At 40.9% G+C, this 12,004-nt stretch overlaps 1 protein-coding gene across 7 annotated transcripts in view; it reads right to left on the bottom strand.

Annotated features, from left to right (window-relative positions):
- The window catches only part of LOC143831783 (contactin-4), a 669,529-nt gene that overhangs the window by 399,485 nt on the left and 258,040 nt on the right, over positions 1–12,004 (bottom strand). Inside the window, exon 1 of one of the 7 annotated variants that reach the window (XM_077325226.1) lies at positions 6,821–7,012. The exons of the other annotated variants lie outside the window; for them this stretch is intronic. The gene's annotated coding sequence lies outside the window, so the exon portion shown is untranslated. Of the gene's footprint in view, positions 1–6,820; positions 7,013–12,004 lie in introns of those variants that run through there. 7 annotated transcript variants of the gene reach the window in all.

Here is a 12,004-nt window from a genome sequence, read left to right as displayed (position 1 = left end):
ATTTTCATATGCCACATCGATTGTATAAAATATTTAACTGACTTTTCGCTCAATAGGCTGTGGTGTGGATACTTAATCAGGGGCAACGTTAACTCTCATATGCCTACTGAACAGAAAGAAAGAAAAATATCATAGAATCAGTTATACTTTTTTAGGTAGTTTCTGTTAGGGGATTATCACATGGCACTGAAATAATTCTAGAAATATGACCTATATTACAAGTTTTAGCAGTGTGTTCTGCATCACTACAATGTTATCACCAATTGCAAGTTGTTATTATAATTGTTGTTAATGACAACAACCATCATTTTATCTTTGGGTGATCACTACCTCAATTGACACACCCCCCCCCCTTTAGATGGGTAAAAAATATTTAATAACCCTTTTCAGCCTTTTGACTAAGATCAAGTATAGAAATATTTAACATTCATAAATACAGTATTTGCTGGCGTATAAGACTACTTTTCCCCCCTGAAAAACATGCCTCCAAGTTGGGGGGTCGTCCTATACGCCGGGTGCACTTCAGTTGGGATAGACATAGTTGACCATAGTGGCCTCCCAATGCCCGCCCACCTCATTCTACATTCCATCCAATATCACGCGGTATCCAGCACAGCCGCGGCAGGTCAGCCTTTTCGGCCAGCCCGTTCTGCTCGGCAGGAAGCAGCGGAGCTCTGGCCCGCCCCTTGTCTACTCAGAGCTCACAAATGCACACTTGCGCACTAGTGCCTGTCACATTGAGATGCAGGGGCGGGCCGGAGGCGCTGCAATTGCACTGCAGCCGGACAATGGTGACAATGACAGGTACTGTAATGTAATGTAACAAACTCTATATTTTGAGTGGAAATGTTGGGGGGGGTCGTCTTATAAACCCAATTGTCTTATACGCCGGCAAATACGGTAGGTTTTCTGAGAGCCAGTTTGGTGTAGTGGTTAGGAGTGTGGACTTCTAATCTGTCATGCCAGGTTCGATTCTGCACTCTCCCACATGCAACCAGCTGGGTGACCTTGGGCTCGCCACGGCACTGATAAAACTGTCCTGACCGGGCAGTGATATCAGCGCTCTCTCAGCCTCACTCACCTCACAGGGTGTCTGTTGTGGGGAGAGGAATGGGAAGGCGACTGTAAGCCGCTCTGAGCCTCCTTCGGGTAGGGAAAAGCGGCATATAAGAACCAACTCTTCTTCTTCTTCTTCTTTCTACCAGTTATCTGGAGTGCAACATTAAACACTTTTATTTGCAAGAGATGACCCTTTAATTTCTAGTTATGTCATTCCAATTAAGTGTGCTTGCCGTCACAGTCTAAGGAGATATTCCATCATTCTTACATACAATACAATAAGAAATAGGTCAGATATAAATATGATTAAAGTAAGATCTCATATGAACCTTTGGCTTCAAAGAACATCTAAGAGGTTTCACATCAACATGACATGTAAAATAGTACTTCAATAATTTGACTGGGTGCAAGAGTAAGATGTCAAATTTCTTTTTGTAGAGCTACAGACCACTTCATATACAAAGAGACATCTCAGGACATTTTACTAAGTAGAAAACCAATAACAAAAACTGATATTGTTAGGGGCTTGTCTCCTGGCTTGGAATATACATTTGCATATAGCTCCTTGAAATAAATTGCCCCTATTTATTTACAAGATTTATTGCCTAACTTTCTTCTGTGATCAGGTTAGCAAGGCAAATTAAAAACGCAGATGTAATTAAAACACATCTTAAAATCATTAAAATTAAAGGAAAACACACCATTAAATGCACATACAGTCCATTATAATACACATACCAAAAACACCAATTATAACATAGAACCAGAAGGAGGCTTCACTGATTGAATACCAGGCCATTTGAAAAAGTCTTCACCCACTAGTGAAAGATGCCAACAGAAGGGGACAGAAAGGTAACTGTCTCCAAACTTTTTGTGTCATGGCCAAGAAGAGCTTCTCACAAGTTGCCACCTACCAAATTTCGGAAGTTGGGAGCACCAAAGCAGGGACTTCGAAGATGAGTATAGCAGTTGGGCGAGTTTATAGGGAAATAGCCATTCTTCCTGGTGTATTGGTCTTAAATAACATAGAAGTCAGCATCAGCACCTTGAATTGTACCTGAAAACAAACTGGGTGCCAGTGTAGTTGGGGCTTGGACTACTCTCATCATTCTGGCTGCAGCATTCTGTACCAGTTGAAGTTTTTTAAATACTTTAAAAACACATTTTAAAAGTAGCCCCACATAGACAGCATTGCAGTAATCTATTCAAATTACCAGCTTTATTAGTTTTATTGCTTTTATGGCTCATTTTATCCGTGTAAAATAGTCAACGACAGTTAATGCTTCTAAATGTTGGCTTTTATGGTGGAGAAGTTTTAAGTGTTATTGTTGATGCATTTTTTACCTTTTAATGTATTACCTTCCCTTTACAAACTGCTATTGTATAGTAGTGCTTCAAAAATTTTGGTCTAAATGACCGTAAATAAATAAATGAATACAGTAATCTATTCTCGATGCAACCAGGGTATGCCCTACAGTGAACAAACCTTTTCTGCCCAGGAAATACAACAGCTGTCTAACTAATTGAAGCTAGTAAATAGCAATCCTGGCCACAGCTGCCACCTGCATATTCATCAGTAAACCTGGGCGAGAGGCTACCCCAGCTACAGACTTGTTCTTTCAAGGGGAGTTCAACCCCTTCAAGAGTCGGTGATGTCTTAAATCCTTTGAAAGACCTGCTGCTGCTGAGATTCAGCTTCAAAATTCTAGCCTGGCAAACCGCTGATAAATACCATACAATCCACTAGTGCAGTCTTCGCCAACCCCCGGGCTGCAGAGCCCTCGGTACCGGGCTGCGGTGGGGGGAGGGAGGCGCTGGCGCTCCCCCGCAGTGCGGCGCTCGCTGCGCCAGGAGCCATTACCAGAGCCTTCCCTGTCCTGACTGCCATCTGGTGGAATGAGCTCCCAGGAGAGATCAAGGCCCTAACAGAACTAAAACAGTTCCTCAGGGCCTGCAAAAGGGAGCTCCACCAGGCATTTGGTTGAGGTTGACTGAAGCCAAACAACATTGACTGACCTCCCTCCCTTGAACCCATATGCTGACCAACCATGGGTCTGTTGGATTGTTTACTGTTTATTGTTAGAATGTTATTTTCGCTGTTTATTGCTATTACTATTACTGTTTATTTATTTATTTGTATTTATATACCGCCCTCCCCCAAAGGGGGATATAGTCACAGAGATCAATGTATTGCTCTTTGTTTCTGTTCCATATGAACCGCCCCAACCCTTAGGGGAGGGCGGTATATACAAATGTAATAAATAAATAAATAAACAAACAAATCATAAATCAGGGAATCACAAGGATAAAGGTGGCTGAGGACCATAACTGGAGCAAAAGAGTAACTGATACAAAATATCATACGGATCCTTCAAAAGGCTGAGATCAGAAAGAAAACATGGAGATCAATTTGGAAGCCAAACAGAGGTCTGAAGCACTTAAACATTATAATGGCACTGAAACTCATTAGTTATCACCATTTTTATGGCATACATGGACTCTGGACATTCCAGTCAAAAAGTGAATACTCTCCAGAGCCATCTATAGACGATGAGAAATGAAAACTCAGCCTGTGCCAACAGGTTTTCCAGCACTGACGATTACATGCCACTAAATCACTGTAAGGAGGAACCATCCATCTTGCAGAAACAATCCCATATGTAAAATGGTGTGAAGTAACAAAAATCCTATTGTTACTCCTACCAGTGGAACAAAACTGGAGGGGTGAGGCTGGCAAGGAAGACCCAAATACACTCTTTCTCATTCAGTTGTCCTTTCTCAAGGGTGTAGCGTAGAAGTTGGTTTTGAAAACTAGCAAACAGGTTACAGTCTGAATTCCCAAGAGCTGTGTATGTTGCCTTTCTTCCTCAGTACACAGTGTGAGGAAATTGGCCTTTAAAAATAACAAGCCACTTAGTGTTAAACAAGCAGACAGAATTTTCTCAAGCATGTACTGCTACTTTCCACATTCTCTCCCTCTGCTCTGTTCTGCAAGATTTACAGACCAGATAATACTAGATGAAAGCTGAAAAACTTTTTTTTTCCCCTGGGAAGAATGATACATTTCAGTATTTGAAACAATGAACTTCATCAGTGTGACCAACACAACAACAAAATAAGTAGTAGTCTCTTAATCTACTAGCAGGTGTTCTGTTTTCAAAAACCTCTAGGCTGGTTTCAGGGTTGGAAATAATGATTCAGTTTCTGTGTCTTTCCCACACTGAAGAATTATTTGTTAAGAACTTACACAATGAAGCTGATGAAATCAAAAGAAACAGAACTGCTGTGTTGAAAAGTGAGCCAAATCATATAAACATTTGCAAAGTTCTTCTTTTAAAAAAGCTACTGTAAGTCTTTGTTTGCATCAGCAGAGTTCTTGACCATACGCATCTTCTTTGTAAACTCCCCAAGCTATCCATGTACTGAAGTTATCACCAGAACCAGGTTCCAACTGAGAAATAGCTTCCTATTAATGTTACTTACAGGAGTGCACCAGATAATAAGACTGGCACTTATGGAAATATTCTGAATCACTGCTGATTCAACTATTTTCCTTCCACTCATTCTGGAACCTTCAAATCTAAATCAAAGTATTTTCTTTTGTTCCCTCTGACAAAATGTTTTGCCGATATTTGGTAATGTCAGCTATTTTACACATGTACATAACATAATGCCAAACTTTTAATCCTTTCCCAGACATTCACTACAAGGGTCTCCTATATTGGATTTTCATTCAGAAACAATGGATGTAGTCAGCAGATCAAATCTTCATCTCTGGAAGCCCAACATCATTTCCCCAGTGACTGCAAACTTTGCTATGTAACTCATCAAAATAACCAGTTCAGACAATCCACGTAAAAGAGTATAAAGTCCTTCATCTTGCGATACCGTGCCAAACTATAATTCTGTTTTGCTTTCCCTGATTTAGGAGATCTGGTTTGATCGTCAGTCCATATGTATATAGGTAAAGAGGAAAACAAAAAGGGTTCAGGAATTAGATTGTAAACTCACTGGTTTTAGGGGGAATAAGTAATTAGGAGCATGCCTAAGCAGGTCCAATCAGAAGGAAGTCAGATTTTACTCAACAGGCCTCCCTGCCAGGAAACTGCTCTTAGGAGTGCAGCCTTATTATCAAAAGTCTTGCCCATATAACTAACTACATTAATTTAGCTAATATGATACCTTGAAGCAATATAACATTCCCCATTATGTTTTCTTGTAATCATTACAGAAATGCTGAAATTACAACTAGGGCGAGAAAATAAATTGCTGTAATATTCCTAGATATGGCTTCAGTACCACAAATACTCATTGCACGAGCTTTTTGAAACAACGGCTGCTGACTCTTCTTTCAATTAGAAGAAAGTGCTTGAGGAAGCAGTTGCAGAAAACAATCAGCTTTAAAATACATTTATTATGCATATATAATTCAAACAAGCCGCTTCCATGGAAGCAGCAAATTCTACACTGAAATATAAACATCCGTCCATAAGCCAAACTGAGTCAGACAAGGGGAAAGGGGATACAAATAGAGATGGTGCCTTAATTCTCTATCACTTCTTACTGAAAGGCTTTCCTTATTTTACTCCCAGGATGTGAGGCTGTTTCTCAGCTACTCGGAGTAACCATCTACGACAACATACTCTTGTCCTCGGCAATGAGACATACTTCACTACCTGTGGTTTTGATCTGCTTTGAGACTTACTGCTTGTTCAGGAAAAGGGGAGGGGGATCATTTGCACTCCAGAACCACATGGTTTCATTTGCAGCCTTCCAAACGGGAATGCTTTACAACTCCTTGTCCCAAATCGGATGGAGCATCAGTACAAGAGGCCCTGGGATACCATAATTAGAACACAGATCTATGAAAAGGGCAACTGACACTGAAAAAACAAACGGAGACATACCAGAAAATATATTATTTAATGACATAGCCTACTTATTTTCATTCAGCCAGCAACAGACAGTTCCTCTGCTGCTGCAACCTGTAATTTGCAAGTCAGCTGCAAAGCTTATGCTGCCCTGATAACTTAAATCTGTGATACTTTAATTCACAGTTATTCATATTATAATGAGTCAGATCAGGCAAGAATTAGAAGTAAACACACTTCAACTGCTGTACAAAAGATAAAAAATGAAGCCTGCTGGAAAACGCAGTTTGTTTTAGAACCCAAGCAAATATGTAACCCTCCTAAAACAGCTCCCAGCTCTGAACATACCTCTCAGCATTACAAGTTCTCTGCCCATTCTGCACATAAAGTTTTGGAGAGCATTCCTTAATACTCTAGTCAGACACTACACCCCTTCTCCCCCCTCCCCCAGGAAAAAAAAAACAGGGGAACTCCCAAGATCTCTCCAAATACTAACAAATCATTTCAGAAACCCCTGGTTTAAGAAAACAATTATTTTATTCCTTTGCTTTCTTAAAGGATATGAAAAGGAGAAGGTCCTAATCTATTTGGCTGGTGGGGAACCCAAGCCAGGCTTCTAAGCAAAGCACTGATACAGCTAAATTCTGTTCAGCTCGTTTAAAAAAAAAACTACAGGTTTTTGTGCTTAAAAAAAAAAGATCAGCTTACTTGCTTATATGAATCACTAACCACATGCCTGTCGTTTAAATAGCCCACAGAACCTACAAACTGTAAACAGATTGCACTCCGCCTTGCCTGTTACATTCAACAAAGAGCAACGGAACAGAAAATTAAATGTTGTTGGCAAAGTCACATCCACATGCAGCGATGGAAGAAAAACTGGTACTTACAGAGCTGTAAAGTAAAATGTCCCAGTTTCTCTTTTACATGTTACAGCAAATGAAACAGAGATCTCAGGCTCTCGTCAAGTCACTGCTTTCACTACACTGATCAGCTAGGCAGAACAGGCCCTTATGGATTGTCTATGCAGCAGGGAGATAATGGAACCATATTCTCAGCTGGGACTGGAGATGCCTAACCGCTATCTACCAAGCACTGTATGCCTGCTCACAAGCATTAATCAGGGAATACAGTTGTTCCACCGCTTCATGCCTCCCCCTCCCCCAAGGACTTTCACAATTAGCACATGAATCAAAGATGCACACATGCAGAGCCTGTACACATCTCTAGCCGGATATCTTAACACCAGTTAACTGTATTCATGGATCGACAATATTAGACTTCTATTTAATTAAATAACACAATCCATGAGCCGTCAGTCTACATACAAGATTCCTGTAGTTCAATTATATTTCGGTTCATATACATATACATATACATATACATATACATATACATATACATATACATATACATATACATATACATATACATATACATATACATATACATATACATATACATATACATATACATACATATATGTATATATACATATACATATACATATACATATATGCTTGTGGCAGGCATCTTTTGTAGTTAAAACTGCTGCAGACAACAGTTTTTGTTTATTAATAGGATGCTCAATTAATCTTCACAGACTTAGTCAATCAAACTTTGATGAGAGTTAAGCTAGCAATTAAAAAAAGAGAAGGGGTTTACCGCATATTTTTAAAAGTATGAAGTTATTTCACTTGTGTTATATACTCTTTACGCCAATTTCTGAATCTAATCTAAAGAAAGCTATGATTCACAAGCCACAAAGGCAGCAATCCAACAGAATTACGTGCTTAGGCGAGTTTACTGAGGCACAGAAGCAGCAGCCATGCACGCATCTATTGTTCCTTGATGCTGCTCCATTGGATGATACCTCCCCCTCTTGGCTTCCAAATGCAATTGTTGAGCCAGTCAGAGGGAGAAGAGAGCAACTAGGAGTCATTCATCATTTCTAGATCCAGCTCCACTAAAGACCTCTCCATATCCAGTCCCAACAGCACTTACCCTTAAGTTATCAGAGGGAGGTAGTCTTCTATCATGTCTGAACCAAGCTACAATGGAGGACTCCTTGTATTGCTAAGGCCATTCAAGATGGGGAAGCAGCATCCAGGCACTCAATCCAGCACCTATGGACCAGGTCCAGTGGAAAAATTCCTCCTAGCTTTCCACTGGCTTCAGTAGGCAAAATGCAGCCAAGGCATCTGTCCATCATGTTGGGATCCAGTTCAATTGAGAATTTCATTTCCCATTCAGCACTTGACTTAAATTTTAATTGTCATTTCTCTGGGTTTTTGGTTCCTGTGAGCTGCTTTTAAAGCTATTTTTGGTTGGAAAGTGTGAGAAAAACATAATACATACTAAATAATTTATTTCAATGGGCTAAGTGCAGTTAATTGTATTGGATTGTAGCCACAGAATATCTCGGTTTTCTGGTTTTAAAATCAGGCATGGATACATTGGCCAATTCCGCTCAAGCAGAAAAAGCTGAGAGGGCAGTCATATGGAAGCGGGACAAATCTCTGCTTCCAAATGACGTTGCAGCCAGGCCACCGCCCTCCTGGGCCTGTTGTGGATCAGGCCACAGAAGCCCCAGGTTAAGGGAATGCGGATGTTTCCGAGTTCCCTTAGTCCACTGAGGAAACCAACAGAAACTGTCCCACAGCAGGCCCATGTGGACAGGGAAGAACCAGGACTTCCAGGCCCATCCCCTCCCTGTCCTACAGTAGCCCAGAGGGGGCCAGAGTCCGCTTTGCACCACTTTGACCTTCCACTCTCCAAAAATTCATATCTTCCAATAAGATTCAGAGTTTCCAGCCTGAGCACAATCCCAGTGCAAAAGACACTCTATTCCATTCTCAGTCCAATTAAACATACATAAAAGCCCTCAAGCCTTTGCAGCTCTTTTCTGGATCCCACCAGTTGCCCAAGCATCCAAGTTGATCTACTCCTTCACAGCTGAAGCCACTGAACCTCCTCACCTTAGATCTTCACTTCATAACTGGTTTTCTGAATCCATGATTCAATCTATGATTGAGTCACTATCTGGATAATTCCCCCCTCCCCCACTGACATCACTGAGTTTTGTTCCTCATTTGAACTGAAATTTCATTCTCAGGCCTGTTTCTCATCCCATTTTCCTGCACTAGACTCTCACCCACTGTTTCTCTTCAGGATCAGGATTATATATTCCCCGACAAACACTTTTCTTCCTCAAAGCACTACTGCCTTGCCAGTGAGCCAGCCCCCCTTTCCCTAGATTTACACATTTATTTTTCTAGTTAAAATGTAATTTTTGCTAAAAACAGAAGTAGTTCCAGTTACTTTCTGGTTGTTAGCTCTGTTTGTCTGTGAAGATTTGGTATTTGTTTTCCTCCTTCCTAACACTGTACCCAATCCTTCAATAAACACCCTATTTATTTTTAAATCTTTGATCTGCTCTAATGCATCCTTTTGCTACTGAATATGTTTGGTTAAAGTCTTTCTTTTTATTTCCTGCAGAAACATGAAAGCTAATTCACTGTGTCTGTCTAAGTGTATGTTCATGTATTTACAAGGGCTGTGACAACACTGCTCCTGGGTGGGGTGTGCATGTGCATATGGCATTTCAGGTTGCCACATGAAAGGAGAGCTGAGAAAGTGGATCAACATGAGCTTAAGTCTGTGTTCCTGTGGAAATGTTTGCCTGACCCAGTCTAAAGTCAACACCCATGGTATACTAGACAAAAAAAACACCTTTTTCTGTAGAATCAAAGAGTGTCCATCTCCATACTCCCCACTTCCAGCACAGTGATAGTTCTGGAAAAATGCAGCAATAGACCATAATCTTATGGTCAATATGCAGGATTTATATTTTACAAAATCATTTAATTTTGTTACAAAACTGTATTACATAACTAAAAAAGAAATGTATATGGTATCTCATTTTGCATCTGATTCTCCATAGTAATGCCTGGAAATATGCTGGACTGTAATACCTTATATCAGTGGTCCCCAACCACATAGTATATTTATTAGAACACACAGGAGATGTAGTTCATTTTTGAATGAGTGCAATTGCGGTATAAGGAGAAACCAACTCACTCCCAAAGCAACAAATAAAACAGTGAGATAATGCAATGTTTAATAAGTCATCTTTCACACCAACTTTAATAATGGGATGCACAACAGTCACAGTGCATCTCAAGCCACCTTTAAAAATTATTTTCCTTTAAAATCATCTTACAATGCAGCTCCTGCCCTGGGAAGGCGTGCCATGGCGGGAATCAAGCTTCTGTAATGAAAAACAAAACAAAACCACACAAACTGCCCCATGTAATGCACATGTTTCTTTGGACAGCCCTACATGTTCTCTCTCATCCAGACTGATTATTTTAAGCCACTATAACAGAAAAAGTATATGCAAATGATCAGTGATAGATACACCTCTGTAGTTATGCTGCAAAATGTGCAATCTTCAGAGGTCAGCCACGTTAAAAAGAAACCCATGCATACTTACTTACATGCCTCGTTTCCTGTTTGTAAAATTCAAGACCATTTATCTATTTCCATCTCATATGCAAAATGGTTATAGCAATAATAATTATCTACTCCACGGGGGTGTGCTGAGGCTTAGTTAATATTTAAAAAGCAATTTGGTATTTGTGGACAAATTGTACTAAATATAGGTAAAGTTTATTAGTGCCATTATTATTGCTATCACTTCCAAAGACATATCATCGTGAATATTCCACAGGGCACAGACTTGTATCTAATTTCTCAGAATAACATGCATATTCCAGACATGACTGGTCAAATGTTTCCAATAAGCATGCAGATACTATTTTATGGTTTGTGAAACAATGCCCCACTACAACAGTATATTTTAATGACACCCTGTCAACCAAGGTCACCCACAATTCAACTGACTTCCACTATTCTGAAACTGACTTTAGTCTTCTTTGGACAAGGTCTCACATTATCTGAACCCTGAAAAACAGTATGCATCAACTACAAAATACTCACGTGTTTTTTTGAACATTCTGAAAATAAGAAAATATCTGGGAATATAACCAAATTTGAATTAAAAACAGAGCTGCGCTCAGCTTTAACTGTTGTTCATGGAACAAATTAGACACTAGTGGCACCTTTAAGACCAACTAAGTTGTATTGGTCTTAAAGGTGCCACTGGACTCTAAATTTCTTCTGCTGCTTCATAGCAGCATAGCTACCCACTTGAATCTGTTGTTCATCGACTCCTTTGAACATGGAACTAATATAACAGAGTGGGACGTCACCACCTCCTGAGCCCCTGCTCCGCTTGCTTTCCCGCCAGCACCCCCACAGGGAGTGCTGCCAGCAGCAGCTGCGCAGTGCCATGCCGAGGGGGAACCCCAGCCATGGCAGCTGCCGGAGAGCACCAAAGGTGAGCCGGTGGCAGAATGGCAGGGCAGCCCCCGAGGCAGCAGCCGGGGAGGAGGAGGAGGAGGAGCCGCGGCCTGGTACCAATTGATCTACGGACCGGTACCAGTCGTTAGACTGGGGGTTGGGGACAGCTGCTCTAGGAGATACAGGTGTGGGTTCCTTCATGGTATTATTTGGGAAAGGCATTGACACCAATTCCAAATTGCAATAAAAGGCTGATAACACTTGGCACATAGGATTGGGAGGTGGCTCAATGAAGTGACCCTGATTAAGTTTGGCATCTGCAGTTCAATTGCTGATGCTCTTCCCATCTAGCCAAGAAGGATGGAGACATGAAAAGTATCTGTGTAGGGTCAGCAAGTTGCCAAGTCACAGGGGATCTGGACTCAGCTGACGATCATAATGATCCTGCAGTAATGTTGGAAGCCAACCTGGTGCAGTGGTTAAAATCAGCAGTTTCTAATCTGGTAAGCCAAGTTTGTTTCCATGCTCCTCCATATGCAGCCAGTTGGATAACCATGGGATCACCACAGCATTGATAAAGCTATTCTGACCGAGCAGTAATATCAAGGCTCTCACCCTCACCTACCTCACAGGGTGTTTGTTGTGGGGAGAGGAAGGGAAGGTGATTGTACATCACTTTGAGACTCCTTCAGGCAGTGAAAAACAGGGTA

Source organism: Paroedura picta, chromosome 3 (assembly GCF_049243985.1).
Source record: "Paroedura picta isolate Pp20150507F chromosome 3, Ppicta_v3.0, whole genome shotgun sequence".
Lineage (NCBI taxonomy): Eukaryota > Metazoa > Chordata > Lepidosauria > Squamata > Gekkonidae > Paroedura > Paroedura picta.
Note: the sequence above shows the minus strand (reverse complement) of the source record. Positions and strands in the feature narration are given on the sequence as shown.